The sequence below is a fragment of the Solanum stenotomum genome, chromosome 7 (genome assembly GCF_019186545.1).
Source record: "Solanum stenotomum isolate F172 chromosome 7, ASM1918654v1, whole genome shotgun sequence".
Taxonomy (NCBI): Eukaryota; Viridiplantae; Streptophyta; class Magnoliopsida; order Solanales; family Solanaceae; genus Solanum; species Solanum stenotomum.
Window position 1 is genome coordinate 33,331,615 of NC_064288.1, and position 19,048 is coordinate 33,350,662.

The following is a 19,048-nucleotide window of genomic DNA, read 5'->3' on the forward strand; positions in this document are numbered from 1 at the left end:
AGTTGAGGCTGGGTATCTTATAGCAAACTCCCTATCCCACAACTATGTGTCCACATAGGTTTTTAGCTAGTGGATCCACCTAAGTTAAATTAACGGTCCTACCTTAGGCAAGTAGGAATCCCTTATTCGGTGTGTGTAACACCGGGATTCCATGATTGGTCACATGGTCTATGTCGATTAAGGCTTACCCGCAGAATGAATGATAATGAACTATGGCTTCTCCAGAATGCACTACTTAGTGTGGGTGGAGGGAGAGGGGTATGGGACTTCATCCATGCATTGCACAAGTATTCTTTGAGAATAGTCATGGTGTGTTTCTAAATGTTATAATGTCTTATGAAATGAATATGATTATTATGATGCTATTGAGAATGTTAACATGAAGCTTAAATGTAATGATGAATGCTTAACTTGGATTGTTGATATGAGTTGCTTTCCTTGATATGACTTACTAAATTTGATTGTTCCTTATCTATGAGTATTAACTAAAGATGAGAATGAAGAATGGGAAGTATGTTTATGGTGGCTTCAAAGAGATAGTTAGTATGAGTGGTATTATGGGATGTCATTCATACATTGCACAAGTGTACCTTAGGGTTACCTAAGAGATGGTTCTAATGTGTTATAATGATTTATATGATGATTATTCTTGTGACTCATGTTTTATACTAAAAGTACTTGATGATTCTCAACTTGTTAAATGCATGGTTTTCAACCAAAATGTCATTTTTAAGCATGTTTACAAGGATTTTATGCATGGGTATCATACTTAGTACATTTTTTGTGGTATCCCATAATTCTTCTACATTTTTTCACAAAGTGTAGTGTTTGGTGATATTGGCCTCCATCCTCGTGGCTAGGATAATAGTAGATCAAGAAGAAGAAGTTTGGTAAGTCCTCATAGCATTCGAGGGCTTGACCACTCTATCTTTTAAGTCTTTCATCTTATGTTTAGAACTTTTGTATGGGTTGTGTTACAAAGTTGTAATCTTAATTGTTATAGATGGTTTGAGACAATGTATAAACTTCCGCTCATGTTTATAAAAGACTTTGATTGTAAAAGAAAAAGTTTTAAATTTTCGCACCATATTCTATTTTCTTATGTTATGAATGTTATGAGGTTTGTATGGGGCTCTTCGGAGTTTTGTACGCTGTGTTACGTCCAGGGTGTAGGCTCGGGTCGTGACATACATAAATATATTATGAATTAATTTTTTCATAATACATCTTTTCTAGGGGTATTAATCTTATAATTTCTTTTATGTTTTCTAATATATACTCTATGTATTGTATGTCGTGGGTTTGTTGAAATGCTTCTATATTTTCTTTAATTAAATTACTTAATAAAGTAATATCTATTATAGTTTGTTGCCAATATTCTAAGTATTCTTGATTTATCATTAATCGGAATATTGAATTTCTAAATCACTTAAGTTAAATTCTGGAATTTCATCTTCATACCATAGTGATTCATTAATTCTTCTTCTTCTTCTTCAAATATCAGCTGCCATATCATTTGTTTTAGTTCCGTAATTTCTATGTTTCTTAATACATACAAGATTAATATTTTATATGCTAATATCATTTCGTCATGCAAATTAGGCATAATAATTTCAAAACATAATTCCCTTATACCATAGTCTTGACGAATATTATTCATATTAGATTACTATAAACTAGATTATTTTCAACATGTTTTCCTGTCACTGTTAACATCGTACTTTCGAAAGTATTTTCTTCCTAACAGCGCCTCAACTATGTTTACTCCCCTCACGGCTTCTCATGCCTATGGTTTCAACTTTAGGATGACATAGTCTGGAAGTTTTCCTTTCTTTCCTCATGTTAACAAACTAGAAAACATCTAAAAATAATTCTAGTATATAATAACTAATATAAATTCTATTCTATCATTACTATGATATTCAGGAATTAATAAATTTAGTTATGCATAATCATAAATGTATATACCTGTGTAGTATCTGCACTATTTTGATCCATAGTTTTACTTGAAACTTAGATTTTTATTTGAGAGAATATTTGTTTACAAAAGGGTTGTGCTTTCCGTGTAGAAAGTCTTGCCTCTATATGCCATAATGGCTACCTATTTATACACATATAAGTAACCTTACTATGGTTACTTTATTCCTACTATGATTACTTTACACCTAACTATAGTTACTTTTGTACATATTCCTAGACTAACACGTTAGTGCTTCTTTACATCTGCACTACTAATAAGATTCCTATTTTTACAAAGTCAACAAAAGGACAAACAACTTTACTTTACATTTTTGTACATAATATTTCTAACTTAACATGTTACTACTAGCTTTTCTTTTCATAAAGTAGCTCCTCTTAGCATAGCTTTTCCTTTTTATCTTGTCGATCTTGTCACTTCTTGTTTTTACTCTAGCTGCACGTCTGGGATCACGTTATCTTCGCCTTGACATTTGGAACATTGATGATCCGGATATTTATGGCCAATAGTTTTGCAGTATCTGGTCATTATTTCTGAAGAGATAAAATCCTTCCTTATAGCTCTTGTTGTAGGTTGTTGCTCAGGTTTTAGTAGACTTAGTGCCCATTGCCTGAGTTCTTCCATATCTGCTGCTCTAAATTCTCGACAATTCGAATATATCATTGTTTGTTCCCGTGAATAATAACTCCATATTGAATTGTTGTTCAAATAATTAGATGTTAACTCATTCAGTATAGTAGCTATTCCAATAATTCTTTTTCCTGCATAGAATGCTGGTATCTCTACTTTTTGTATCTCCTCTTGCTCCTCTATTTTTTCCGGTATAATCATTTTTCTAGTTAGTCCAATTTTTATAACTTGTATAATCGGTTTTATTTCGTCGTAAAGTATTTCTGCTGGTGCTGAATAAAACGTTATATAAAACAAAGTTCCTTTAGTTATTCTCTTATAGTTCATGAATGCTTTATGTAACTCTGGTATCGTAGCTATTTCATCTCTAGTTTGGGTATATACTGTGTTCAATAATCCATAGTTATAGCAAGTTGCTATTAGGTTTGCATTTGTCTTAGGTAAAGCGATTAGTTTATTATATCCTTGCAAAGCTTGGGTAATATAATCTTCATGTGGATTTTGGATAGTTTTTGATCTGGGGTTTTTATTTAAAAAGGTTTGTATTTTGTGGATATTTTCTATATATGCTCTGGTTATATGGTTATAGGTCTTTTTGTCCTGGTTTAGACTTTCCTTATAAGTATTTATTTGAGGTGGTACAAATATGGGGTTTTGTTTTTTGGGTATAAATGGTTTTTCGAATATCTTGTTCATATTTGTATTGACATATCATTTCTCCTCTTTTGTAGATGATGTGCTACCTGTAGCTGCATGTAATAAATTGTGAGCTTGGGTTTTTCGGTGTTTCCCAGCGTCACCTTCTAGCTCTGGAATTTTTAAGTCTTCTGATCGACTTAGCTCCGCATATTTACCGTCATGCTGCTGACCTTTCATTTTTTGTATCTCTTTGTCCATGTTATCTATCTTTGTACAAAGCATTGCTATAGCATTGAATATTTTTTCATCTTTGTCTAGGTCCGTCTGTGTAGCTTTGTCTTGATATGTAGTCTGCAATGACATTTTTGTTAGTACTTATTACTTCTATTGTAAATGTAAAATTCTGTATATTTAATACTAGTCTTCGTATTTCTGTTGTTGTTACTGAATCTTGTATCTTCTTTGTAATCCACCATTTCACCTGCGTATTATCTGTTCTTACAATGAACTTATCATATACTATATATGGTTCAAAAGCTAATAAACATTTATATAGTGCATATAATTCTTTTCTATTTATTTCCCATTTTATTTCAGGATTTGTAAATGTTCCTGAGTAGTATCTACAATGATGTTCTAGTTTTTCTTTTTCATATTTATATTTTAATACTCCTCCGTGACTTATTTCACTAGCATCTGATTCTACTATGTATATAAATTTTTTATTTTCATCTGGAAAATATAATTTAGGTAACTTCTTACATAATGATTTTATTTTTTGTATTTGTTCTTGATCTTTTTTATCAAAATAATATTCTACATCTTTCTTCAATTTTTTGTGCAAAGGTTTTAGATTTTCTGCTAAATTAGGTATATATTCTCTTACCTGGTTTACTAATCCTAAAAATGATTGTAATTTCTTTTTCGTATCTATTTGTTCGTCAGGATTTATTATTTTTTGTACTATATGGTTTTGCATTTCTATACCATTTTTATCTATTTGTATTCCTAAAAATTCTATTTGATTTTTCATTATTTCTGCATTTTTCTTACTTAAACTTATTCCTGAGTATGTTATAATATGTATAAATTTTTCTAACAATCGTATATGATCTTCTTCTGTTCGTGAATATAACAATATATCATCTATGTATACTATACAATTTTCTAGTTGGTTAAAATAATTATCCATAAAATGTTGGTATCTTCCTGGTGCATTTTTATATCCAAAAGGTAGTACGTTCCATTCATAGAATCCTTGTGGTACTGTAAAAGCTGTTAATTTTTTAGATTCTTCTTCTAGCTTTAGATGATAAAATCCTGATTTACAATCAAATTTACTAAAATAATTATATCCTTGTATTTGTCTTACTTTTAATACTTTGTTAGGTATGGGGTAATTATATGTTTTTGTTTTTGCATTTAAATTTCTATAGTCAATAACCATACGACTTTTACCTCTTTTTTGTTCGCTGTGTTTATTTACTATGAATGCTGGACTTGTATGTTTGCTATTACTTTCTTGAATATATTTGTTTTCTAATAATTCTTTTATATGCATTTTAAATTCTTTTAAATCTTCAAAATTATATTTCAATGGTTTTTGGGTTATTATGCTATTTTCATCAATTAGTTCAATTTTTACTTTTGTTTTATGGTTTTCCCATCCTTTTAAGGGATCTTCACTATATAACATATCTAATTTTTCTTGAATTAATTTTAATTTGTCTATTGAAAATATTATTAATTCTATATTGTGAGTATTTTCTTTAACATTTTCTAATTTTTGAGTGATTTTTTCACTTCCTTTAATCCATGGTGTAGGTTTTCTGTTTTTATTACTTACTCTTTTTGCTCCTATCTTTTGCTTACATGGTGTGGTAAACCACCAATGTGTTTTTGTTATTACATGGGGGTATAGTTTTTCTAGAAATGGCATTCCTAAAAGCATGTCTTTATTTATAAATTCATAACTATATATATCTTCTATAGTTAATATTTTATCCCATATTCGTAACTTTATATTTTTTGCTTTATATGTTATCATACTTCCTTCATTATTAAATCCTGTGACGACTATAGGTGTTTTTAGTTTCTCCCATTTTTCATCTGGTAGACAATTATGTTTACACATGTTTGCTTCTGCTCCTGTATCTATCATTGGAGTATAGTATTTGTTGTAGTAATTTTCTACTATTATTTTTGCAAGTATATAAATTTTCATACTGCCCTTTTTATTATGATCTTTTTATTTTTATAAGTTATTGTTAATTGGGTATTTTCTAAATTATATGGTTTCATTTCTTCTAACCATTTTATTCCTAATATTATATTGTCTTCTTGATATATTTTAAAGTCTATCTTCAACATCCACTCGGTGCTAGGCAGTAATCCCACGGAGTACTTATTAAGTCATAACTTCTTCCATTAGGATAGCTCATTAGATCATTCACGAGAATAACCTTTCACCGTCCATGTCTACATATAACATTAGATTTAATTAGGTTAGAATTGCCTTTCAACCTTAGAATCTTTATTATGTGAAAAAACCTTTCACATCATGTTCATTATGTATTCATAAGAATATCCTTTCACTGAATCACCACAACATTATCATAATCATGGATACTTCATTCAAAGTCATTCATAAGTGTGTGTGTGAGAATAGCCTTTCAACAACACCAGAATTACATCATATTCATAATCACTTTACTCTCAAAGTGTTCTTAAAGCATATGCATAACCTTCATAAAACATGCATAACATCATAAATTGCCCTTCCAAGGTAAAAACTCATATTATATCAACACATCTAGAATTCACTACATTAGACATGGATAATAACATAATTCAAATAATCAATTCACTACATTCATAATTATATAATATTCTACTTGCATCAATCAATACCCACACATTGAGATCCAATTAGGGAAAATAAGGGAATTCATGGATTCTTGGGGAATTCAACTGAAAACCATATAAAATAATCAATTTATCTATAATAAAACATAAATCAATCATTAAAAATGAATTTGAAAGGAATCCATGAGATTGAAGTCAAACCCTAACTTTTGGGATTTCTAACTTGGAATATGGGGGTTTTGAAGGGGCTCCGTGGGTGAAGGCTACCCATGGATGATGGACTTCCATAGCTTGGTGATGAATCCCCACGAAATTGAAAAGAAAATTCTTGATCTTTGAAACCCTAGGCTTCAACTTCCTTCTTCTTCTTCCTTGAGTTCTAGTGAGATAATTTTTTTGGAGAGGATGAGTTCTTTTGGGAATTTAGACATAATGATTTGGATGAGTTAGTTTAAGGGTTTAAAAGTCTTATATAGGTGTTTAAAAATAGACTAAATCGACCTCACTTAATCCCACTTAAAATACTAAAACCCCAAAGTACCCCTCAACTAAACATTAAAAATGTCTGTAGGCCACCATCCACGGCCACCCACCTACGGGGCGTGGATTGACCCACTGCCCGTACTGGTGGGGCGTGGGTTGGTGACTAGAACATGTTTCCACTCACGGATGCACCCTCCACGTGGTGTGGGTCCATCCGTAGGTCACTGTTTTAGGTTGAAAAGTTAGGGTCCTCCTCAAGGACACTTGGTTGGTCCTTGGGCAGGTCGTACCTTGGCGTTCTAACCCTAAACCCTTCATTTTAAGTACGGGAAGTTATATCTATGACTCTAACCCTCACGTCAAGCTCTAGTTAAGCCTACTAGTTTCCGAGATGTTACAATATCTCCCCCTTGGGAACATTCATCCTCGAATGACACTCTAGGCACTTCTTAAGGTCACGACTCTAGACTAGAAACCCATCATGCATGCAACACATCTAAATACACATCATAGGAGGAACTACCTTATCCAAGCTTTAAAGCATACTCAACACAATCAATGATACCATTAAGCCAACTACTCAAGAAAAGAATATACATATAAGGCATGTTCATCAATTCGTCTCATGAAGTCAACTAGGCAACTCATACTCAATGCGCAACCCCATGAGAAAAGTCAATCATAAAAACTCATTTTTCTTACTAAACATGAATTTCTCAAGAATATGCATATCATAAGGAAGTCACGGAAACACATAAAACACTCATGACTCCAAAACATAATACAAGATAAGAGGAACTCTTTGTCTCAAGCTACAATAGGAGTAGAAGAAATATATGAGGATATCGAGATACTCCACAACCTTGCTATCTAAGTACACCACATCCCCCTTAGGAGGAAACCCCTACTAATTCTCAAGTACCACTTCTTCCAAGCAATCCCAAACATCACAACCAAGAACTCATAATAACCATATCAGGTTCTAAAATCAATATAGGTCTACCAACAATGCATCTGAACGCTACCAAGGATAACATCAAAGTCTAGCAAGTAGCATCGGGATCTAATAAAAACATGTACATTTATATGGAACTATCAACATACCAGTGTCTTCATCTATAGAGCCTTCTTGGTGATTCCTAGACCGGAGTGCATAGAAGCCATTTTACTTGGGAGCATTGGGATCCGGACCACTAAGAAAAGCTTTCTTTCCCTCTCTTCCTCTAGCCGTAAGCACCGGGCAATCCCTCATTTTGTGACCACTTCCATCACAACCATAACAAACCTTGGAACTCGCTAGACAGTTACCCTTATTCCTTCTTCCACACCTAGCACAATCCGGCCATAGAGACCTATCACTCCCTTCATGAAACTTAGGGTTAGGCACCCTCTCTTTGTTAAATCTTTGGGAAACCTTAGAATAACTTTGCCCCCAAAACCTTTGTTGGAACTTAGGGCAACCATGGACATTAAACCTTTCTTGAGGGGAATTATCATCAAGCTTATACTTCTTTGTTTCTATAGACCTCTCTTCAAGTTTCTCTTTTTCAATCCCTTGACCACAAATCAAAAGACGATCAATATTCATATCATTATCAAGAAAAGCCATACGACATTCTTTTGTTATCAAGTCAGACATGCCCGACACAAACTTTCCCATTCTCGACTTTGGGTTGTCCATTATAAATGGAACATAATCTGAAAAACCTATTAAATATCTAAGCATACTCCTCAACACCCATCCCACCTTGCCGAAAGTTAATAAACTCAAGTATCTAAGCCTCTCTCATCTCCAAAGGAAAAACCCTATCTAGAAACACATTCTTAAACCTTTCCCATTCCATGGGGCCCGCTTCTACCGATCTCGCTTCCTTCTATTGACTAAACCACATTTGAGCAACATAATTCAATTGGTAAGCATCCAATTCCTCCTTCTCTACCGGAGTCACTCCCACAAAGTCGAACACCTTAGAGACCTCATCTTTAAACTCTTAAGGATCTTCCTCCATCTTTGACCCATAAAATTCAAGAGTTTCTATTCCAGCCCAAGTTAACAATTGAAAACCAAACCTAATTTTCTCATTCGTCACTTGATCAACCAGAACTTGAGGAGCTTGAGGAGGAGGTCCTTAGTCAACATTGTCTCCTTAAAATCCACTGGTGAAAGCTCCTTGAGTAGTCATGTCATGTAGACCAGCGGGTAAGGATTAGAAGAAAGACCTTATAGAGTTAAACTCTGTCACACGACTTAAGAGTAATGAAAGTAGTGTAGTCCTAATCATCTTGTAGCCTCTCATTAATAAATGTGGCGCACTTCACATTATGAACAAGACTCTACTAGACGTGGCTAATCAAATATCGTGCTAGAATCATTCTAAAACGTGTGCTCTACTTACCATGTTTTTCACGACCCATGGTACACCCTAGATGTAACATGGTGTACTAGACTCCGAAAGGCCTAACCAAAGCCACTTAACATTTCATAGCATAAAGTAAATAGAAATGATGCAGAAATTTTAAAACCTTTTCCATACAATTGAAGTTTTTTATAAAAGCAAGCGGAAGTCTAGACTTGTCTTAATAAAGCCATCTAGTACAATAGTTCCCAATGAAAACGGCACAACCTATACAACATAGTCCTAAAGGAAATACTACAAATGAAACATCCATCCTTGACTCATGAGGACTCACTACAAGCTAGGAGAATAGTCGAATCCAAGGTTTAACCAAATGATGACCCCCTTAAGGACCGGACTCTACACTTGGAAAAAGTATAGGAAAATATGGGTTAGTACAAAAATGCACTAAGTATGATAGCCATGCATAAAAACCTTGAAAATATGCTAGAAGGGACATTTTAGTTAAATGCATGCAATTTGCTAAACTAAACCATTATTTTGAAGATAGTGTAAAAACACAAGTCATAAGCATATGAGAGATCATAATAAGACATAGACTATAAGCATAAGAGATAACAACATAGTCATAGACATAACCCATCCATAAGTAATCTTAACATAACATAAGAGAAACTCTTCATAAGTCACCTAAAGTACAAGATTGTGCAATGCGTGGATAAGACCACATAATCCCACCCACTCTAAGCAAGTCACTTTAGGTCCTCATTCATATTTAACATATTTTGATCTCATCTTTAGCTTATTTCTCATAGACAAGGGAATATTCAACTTTAGTCACACGAATTTATTGGAAGCGCCTTTCAAGCTACAATCCGAATTAAGCATACATCATTACGTAAACCATCATAACATAAGAAAACGTACCATAACTACCCTCAAAGCATAATTGTGCAATGCATGAATAAAATCCCATAATCTCACCCATTCTATGTAAAGCTTCTTGAGTAGCCACTGTTCATGTACAATAATAGTGCGAATAGGCCTAAACCAACTTAGACCATGTGAGCTTAACATGGAATCTGATGTCTCCCACACCAAAAAGAGTTGGTCTACTTGCCTCAGGTAGGATCGGTAACTTTAGCTTAGGTTTATCCATTAGCTAAATATCCTACGAGGGCACGTAGTTTATGGGATAATAAGATTGTTAATAGAAACTCGTCCTTTCTAGCGGGGGAGCTACCATCTCAAGAGATACTTCATGTTCAATAATAGTGTGAATAGGACTAAACCAAATTAGACCATGTGAGCTTAACATGGAATCCGATGTCTCCCACACCAAAAAGAGTTGGTCTACTTGCCTCAGGTAGGATCGGTAACTTTAGCTTAGGTTTATCCATTAGCAAAATATCCTACGAGGGCACGTAGTTTATGGGATAATAAGATTGTTACTAGAAACCCGCCCTTTCTAGCGGGGGAGCTACCATCTCAAGAGATACTTTCTAGAAACCCGCCCTTTCTAGCAGGGGAGCTTCGATCTCATATTCAATATCCACTCGATGCTAGGCATTAATCCCATGCAGTACTTACTAAGTCAAAACTTTTGTTATTAGGATAGCTTATTAGATCTTACGTGAGAATAAACTTTCACCATCCATCTCTACATATAACATTAGATTCAATTAGGTGAGAATTGCCTTTCAACCTTAGAATCTTCATTATGTGGGAAAACCTTTCACATCATGTTCATTATGTGTTCATGAGAATGGCCTTTCAATGAATCACCATAATATTATCATAATCATGGATACTTCATTCATAGTCATGCATAAGTGTGTGTGTGAGAATATCCTTTCAAAAACACCACAATTACATCATAGTCATAATCACTTTACTCTCAAAGTGTTCTTAAAGCATATACATAGCCTTCATAAAACATGCATAACATCATAAATTGCCCTTTCAAGGACAAAACTCATATCATATCAACGCATCTAGAATTCACTACATTAGATATGGATAATAACATAATAAAAATAATCAATTCACTACATTCATAATTCTATAATATTCTACTTACTTCAATCAATACCCACACTTTGAGATCCAATTTGGGAAAATAGGAAAATTCATGGATTCTTGGGGAATTCAATTCAAAACCATATAAAATCATCAATTTATCCATAATAAAAAATAATTCAATCATTAAAAATGAATTTGAAAGGAATCCATGAGATTGAAGTCAAACCCAAACTTTTGGGATTTCTAACTTGAAATTTTGGGGTTTTGAAGGGGCTCCATCGGTGAAGGCTACCCATGGAATAAGGACTACCATGCCTTGGAGATGAATCCCCACGAAATTGAGAAGAAAACCCTTACTCTTTCAAACACTAGGATCCAACATCCTTTTTCTTCTTCCTTGAGTTCTAGTAAGAGAATTTTTTTTGGAGAGGATGGGTTCTTTTGGGTATATAGAAATAGGGATTTGTATGAGTTTGTTTAAGGGTCTATATGCCTTATATAGGTGTTTAAAATAGACTAAAAGGACCTCACTTAATCCCACATAAAATAGGAAAACCCCAAAGTACCCCTCAACTAAACCTTAAAATTATCTCTAGGCAACCATCCACGGCCACCCACCTACGGGGCGTGGACTTACCCACAGCCTCTGACTACTATGACCAGAGATGAGGTCAGAGTTGATGATACTGCTATTGAGTCTGAGGTTGAGAATGATGAGGAGCAGCTTGGTGTTCGTGAGAAGGCTATCTATGAGGACCTGACTGACTTAGAGGGTGATATGTTCGAGACTGCACGACAGGTATCACTTCAGTATACTTTGATGGTGGGCTCCAGTGGTGCCATAGATGTTGACACAATGCGAACTGATGCCCAGACAAAGGGAGTCCTGATAGATGAGACAGCGGGCCCGGATGCCTAGATAGAGGGAGATATGGATATGCAGACTTCACCCTAGGCCTAGCCTGGAAGGTTGATTAGCTTTGCTTCTTATTTGTTACTTATCAGATAATTTTTGTTTTTAGTTGCATTTTAGGACAACTGCATATTTTATGGGGTGGGGTGAGGTATTTCCATACCTACCTCTTGTGACTGTTTTGTGAATATTGGTTTTGATTTGATGTTGCTTTTGTGAATATTGACCTTTTTGGGATATCAATATATTCTGGTTGTTGATAAATTGTGTTGATATTTTGTGGCTCATTGTTTTGGTAGAAAATGGTTTTGAACCAAAATTTTAAAAAAATTTCACCTCCGTTATGTGTTATTGTGGCTATTCTTGTGCAAATTTGAATGTCGCTTGCGGTCAATACCGATGACTTGGATAGTACTCTTAATCGAACAAAATGAATGTGCAGCTATGATGAGGAAAACGAAGTTACAGAAGCAATATGTGAACTATTGGCATCTCGTTGTGACTAGCCGGTTGTCGAATGAGTCTCTTGTGATGAACATTACACTCTAGCTAGAAAGTGTGGAGCCTTGTTTGAGAATTCTATCATTTCCTTGTGTGGTGAAATTTCCTTGAAAATTGAGCATGATGACACCTACAATTTGCTCAGTTGGTCTGGTTGAATAAGTGATGCAAACAATGAACATGATATTGGGCAAAAAGTTTGAAGATTGAGCCTATTTGATTACATACCCCTTTGTGGCCAACCTTGTGAGAAGTGTGAACCTTGCTTGGCCCCTTTTGAGCATAACTATTTCTTGGAAGAAACTTGAATAATTGTGACCTCTCTTTATCCCTTTAACCATAACTTTCATGAAGCATGGTTTGTTTGAATAGCAAACTTAGGCCAAAAACCTAGGTTGGGGGTGTCGTAAAAAAGAAGGAAAGTCAAGAAGTGTTAAAAATCCCCCCTTGTTTATGGATTGTTTTGAAAATGATGGAACCCCTCCATGTAAAAAAAAGAACAAAAGAGAAAGGAATGAAAAAGAAGAAACAAAAGAATAAGACTGTAAAAGTTGTGAAATAAAGTTTTGATAATAGCAAAAGAAATGGGGTATCCGTTAATTATGTCTAGTTGAATAATGGGGTGGATTATGATCATGTTTGAATGTGAAATAGAAGGAGATAAAGTGATTTTCAGTTCATACTTCATGAAGGTAGAAGCGACTAAGCCTAAATAACCATACCTTTACACTCAACCCCATTACAAGCCTTGAAAAAACCTTTGTGATCTTGAGTGAGCTGAAACGAATGTTGATTGGAAAATAAGGACAAGCCTATGGTTAAAGTTATGCATGTGTTCATCTTTGTGAGTGCGAGAGTTGTATGTGATTCCGGGACTTTGAATTGTTGAGAAATTTTGCATGAATATGGAATCATCTTTGTTGTGAGGGCATTTGAATACCTTTGTTGAGCTTGAACTTGCATTTGAAGCAAGCATTGTGAGCTTGAGTACACTTGATAATGGTGAGTCACAATTTGAAACTTTGAGTGCATAATTGATCATTGTATGAGTAATTTGAACCTTGCCGTGTGCATTTATGTTGAGTCTTATGCAGAACTATTTGTAGACATCCTTATTGTACTGCTGATCTTGAGTTTTACTTGAGGACAAGAAAAAGTTTAGGTTGGGGATGTTGGTGAATCCGATATTTCGGCTCTTTTAGGGCTTTGTTTTTATAGCATAAGTGTCTTCAAATGCCTATTTTATGCTCTAAACTGATGTTAAAGTGTTGATTTGTAGCTATGAAGGCTAATGAGCAAGCCAAGGATCACATGAATGGGCAAAAAGGAACTAAAAAGCTGACGAAGTGAAAAAAAAAAAAAAACAATCCTAGCTATCGTCAAGACCACTCGGTCTACCGCTGAGTGGCTCTTTAGCTCACCCAAAGTTCAAGCATGCCAGCCCTAGGGAAGAACCAAGTTGGTGACATAAATGGGTAGTCGGTGGAGCAGCGATTGATTCAGCAACAACAAATTGGATCGCCCAAAGTTACACGACCTGAGATGCTGAAGTCCAATGCAAAATAGCAATGGAAGATGGGCAATCGACGGATCGTCGATTCACTCAACGAGGCACGACTTAATCCACTAAGTTGACTTTCGGTCCAAAATACATGTAACAATAAATTGGGATTTAAAAGGAAGTTCAAAAAGTTTTGAGAGAGTTCTGATCCGCCAGTTTTAGAATTAGAGTTTTCTGTTAGTTTTTGAGTTCTTATTGTAGAATTGGAGACTCTTAACCAGCTGATGGCTAATCGAGTTGGTAATTGTTTTTACCTTTTTATGATGTTTAGCTAAAACCCCAATTCTTGGGGTGTGATCATGTGATTATGGGTTGAATTAGCTTATGGGTATTGTTATTTACTGATTTTAATTCTTAATTGAAGTGGGTTTAATTGATAGTTGTGTTTGAATTTAGGAATTGTAGTTGCAAATGCAATTTGAACTTAGAATTCTGGGTTTGCTTCAAAAAGAGGTATTAGAATCAATGCTTTCAATTGATGATTGTAGTTATCGGGTTAATATGGGTTTAGCTCAAAAGAGTAAATCCTAATCTCGATTCTACCTATCTAGCTCGAGAGAGTAGATGAATTAATGTGTGGGTTGTTCTTATTTGCTAAGCTTGTTGATGTTCAAAAGAAATCACTTGAATCGTGATAGTTGTTCGAGAGAAAACTATCTCATTTATTGCCTAGCCTACCCACTAAAATTTAGCTATTTATGAGTAATTTCAATTACCCATATAGTGAAATTTTCCTATAATCGATCACATCCCGAGAATTCCTCTATATATTGGTATTTTCTCTAATTTGCTTGTGTTGTAGCTGATAGTTAACAATCCAAACCCATCATCTGACATTCATTGTCATCCCCTTAGACTAGTTTACATGTCTTTTCGATAAATTTTATTCATATAACCGAATAGACCAGTTAATAACTTTATAACTGAATAGTACACACGTACCGCTCCCCGTGGGTTCGACCCCAACTCTTCATTCGGTTTTATACTAACTAAAGATCATTTACACCTAGAATTTGATGAGGTGTACTTGATACGTTCGATAAATTCACACATGACCTATGTTACTCAATTTGCCTCATCGGAGTTGTACATTTATATCGTTCAATTGAGAGCACTATTCAAGTCATCATTATTGACCATAATCGGCACTCGAAATTGCAAGAGAATGTCCACTTACAAACACATCAAGAAGTGAAATTTTTTTTAAAAAATTGGTTCAAAACCATTCACAATTCAAAACAAAGGACAAACACAAGGGATTAGAACAATATATATTAAAACACAAGATAAGATCCAACAGTAACAAAAAAAAACAACAAATTTCAACAAAACAGACCAAATGAGGTAGCTATAAAAATACTTCACCCCACCAAACTAGTCTAGAAGTTGTCCTCAAATGCAAAGAAATAGAGAAACAAAATATGATAAAAACCGAAACGGAGTAAAAATCCTCCTGCTAGGCTAAGCCTGGGGCGAACTTTGCCGCATTGTGACTCCATCATCTTGGGCATCAGTGCCCGGTGCAGCAACATCCTTGGCTCCACTAGAGCCCACCATCGAAGTATTTATGAGTTATGGCTCAACCGCTGTCTAAACCATGGACCCCTCAAGGTCCTCTAGATCATCGTACATAGCCGCATCACGTACACCCAACTCCTCCTCATCAATCTCAGCCTCAGACTCAACAGTTGCATCCTCTCTATCAACATCTACGGTCAAAGTAGTCAGAGGAATCTCTGAACTGGCAGGGACATCTTCACGCGGGATCTCGAGCATCTTCACTGTATCGAGCAGCATCGATAGGTCAATGGACTTCAACTCTTCCACATCATTCCCCAGCCCCACAATATTTTCCTTCAAGACCGTCACCGCATTAGTTATACCCCGACTCTGCTCACAAGCCTCAACCCTCACCGTAAGGGTATCCTATGAAAACATGTGGCCATCAATCAACTCTCGATGCTCTCTCATCTCAGCCCAAATCGGGGCTTAAGCAGCAGCAATTGTCTGCTCTATAAACCCAGGAACATGGGCCTCTACCCGAGAGACACGCACATTAGCAGATTAAGCCAAATGGCCCATCTTGTAGAACATGGTCTGGGTGATAGGGGGTCGACAAGCAGCAACAACAGCAACAGTAGTAGGAGGGGTTACAAGAGTATAACTAGGTACAGAAGTAGAGGGGACAAATGTACCTGTAGGATCACTTGCCTAAGGAGGAGGTATTGCCTGAGTCGGCAACATATCAACATCACCTACCGGGGACATATCCACCGATGCAGCTCTCCTCATGTCGGCCTCATCCCGCAAGAACTCGGCCTCAATCCGTCGAATGTCTTTAGAGGAAGTGGGAGTCAGTTCCACATCCGTCTTCTCAATCATCGAAACACGGTCCTGCCTACATAGCTCAATAATCACCACCGGAAAAGGTAAAGAAGTTTGCCTCTGTTTGGACCTCATTACCATCTCTTGCTCCTAGAGCAGATCTAAATTAAGTCTCTACTGATCCAATACGGAACCTTAGCATGCAGCATTTGGATGTAGGAGGATCGACTGATTTTGCGAAGGCATAATGATGTTTTTAATAAACCCGAACCACTATCTGGCAGCCACGTTCAGGTCCTTCTTCTGAATCAGTGCACTGACCTCAATCCACCTTCGTGTCACATCAAAAACTAGGGGATCCAACCAACCATTTAGATCATTTAAGGTCTTCTTCTGGATGAGATCTATGTAATAGTGCATAACATTCATGGTACATCCGAGTACTTCATTAATGTCGGTGTTGCTGCACTTTACCTTCCGGCCCCGAACTATCACATCATCTATCAGTTTAAATGTGCTGGATTATTTTCCCTTTTGGTACTAGCTCCCCATAGGCTGAGTAGAACTCCCGGACCCAACTGGGAATATAAAGGCCTCGGGGCTTTGTGAAGATCTCGAATTAGTGGAACTTAGTGGTGTTCCATACCTCAGGGTACCAGTCTACCACACCATCTGTAGACAACAAATTTTCCTCTAGAATGGTCTTACGGACCTCGGCCTTTAGTCTATTCAGTGAATGGGGTGGAGGAGCTTGAACTGGTGGTGGGACCTACACTACTGTCTTAGTTGGAGTTGGACGCGTAAGAGGCACCGCAATCATAGACAGATCATTCGTTAAGTCGGAGTGTAGCTCTGCTCTCCTAGCCTATAGGAGCAGGTAATCTTCCGGCTAAAAAACATAGGCTGGAGAATTGCCCTCAGAGTGGCCCACACTCTTAGAAGTGGTGAGGTGAGTGGCAGAAACACCCTCACTATTGGAGCTCCCCCTATGCTGGTGTAGGTTGTGCAGAGCCTTTTCCCTTGCCCTTGCCCCCTTTTTTATAAAGTTTGGATACAGTGGCCCGGGAGGTTGCAACCTCCTCATTAATGACTATCCCTCTAGCCCATTTTCGGGGCGGTTTATTTCTTCCCGCTGCCTTCGGTCTAGCAATTTCTGCAAAACAAAATCACATACGTTAGAAGAAACTAAAGAAAAGTTTCAAAACAAGAAAACTACAGAGGAAGACTCATTGAACCGTTCGGCAAGTCACCGAACCCATTTGGCGAGCTAAATTGGGCTCGCCGAAAGTTACAGAATATTTTCAAAAATATGTGGAGTAGAAGGGCAATCAGAAGGGAGTTTCGGTGAGCCGCCTAGTCAACTTAGCGAGCTCAGGCATATCTCCAAAAGTTACAGAATATAGACCTCAAACAAGGAGAATTAAAAGGCGATTAAAGGGTATTTAGGCGAACCGCCGAACTAGTGGGCGAGCTCGACCCAGTTCACCAAATAGTTCAACCTACCAGATTTTTACCCCGATATTTAAAATCTAACCCGCAGCTGACAAAAACAAAATTATCCTACTATTCCATGCAATTAGGTTCAGAATCATACTACCCATGCCCATGGGGTACTCACAATTCCCTCGATTTGGCTAAAATTGTCCAATTGATGTCTTTTTCCCTTTAGAATGATGTCAACTGCTCCATCATTGGGAAAAATTCGACAATAGACACAATTCAGGATTACTCAGACTTCACCCCCACTAGGCCCACAATAAATTTAACACAACCCAACACAATTCACATGCTTAGACACGGGATTTCACAATTTAAGGCCAATTTACATTGATTAAAATTAAATATGGGTAGGCATTAACACCACACCTTCAACAAATCAAAATTATGCACAGAGAACAACCAGACAGTTATCATGCATTCGATTTCATTGAAATGTAAAGACGAGGTTCGGATAACCAACCTTAGTGCAGAGAATTTGAAAATCTAGGCTAGCAATGAATCCAAAAATCTTCCCCGAGTTATCGATCCCACAGAAAAAGTAAGTAAAATAGTATGATAGTAAGAAAATATGTTGTCTTGAAAGTTTGGGAGTCGAAAAGTATAAAATGAGGGAGATCTTTGAAAGTAAAATAGTTTGGGCTTTTTGACTCTTTAGTTCGCATGTTAGTCGGCGATCATAACTCACGTCGTTGACCCACTCGGTGATGTGGCGAGTAGCACTTTAGCTTACTGAGTTTTACAGAACCGACTTGTTCGGAGACGCCGACTGGACCTTTGGCTTGCCTAACTGCCCATTTTCCCAAAGTTTCAAATTTTCAACCTACACATTCAACACCCATTATTCAAACAATAGCAGTAAAATTATAAAAGCTTGGGTTGCATCCCAAGAAGTGCCTTATTTAATGTCGTGGCACGACGTAGATACGCTTTTAAGGTTTATTGTTTGAGTTAGCCATGGTATCACTTGTTAGACCCCATTTTGGCCTTTGGTTCAAAAGAGATGAGATTTGACCATTTTGCGTTTCTAGTTTTTTAATAGACATTGAGTAAGAGGCGACCGTCTTATTGAGTGTGGAGACGTCCTTTTTCATTTCTTTAAGTACCTTGTCTGACCTTTCCACTTTATTGAGAATGCGTGCAGGCATATCTTCGATGTAAAAGTTCTCCGGGTTAGCCCTTTTCTCTTTTGGCTTTTGACGCTCATGGGGAGGAACGTATCTTTCCTTGTCACCATCTTGTTCCTTCTAATTAGTCCCACGGTCAAGCCATTCCCT

General features: G+C 36.3%; 1 protein-coding gene and 1 pseudogene across 1 annotated transcript in view; both read right to left on the reverse strand.

Annotated features, from left to right (window-relative positions):
• LOC125870224 (uncharacterized) overlaps positions 1-19,048 on the reverse strand; it is a 1,100,495-nt gene that overhangs the window by 851,551 nt on the left and 229,896 nt on the right. The gene's annotated exons all lie outside the window — the stretch shown is intronic.
• LOC125870222 (uncharacterized) lies at positions 2,405-3,610 on the reverse strand (annotated as a pseudogene).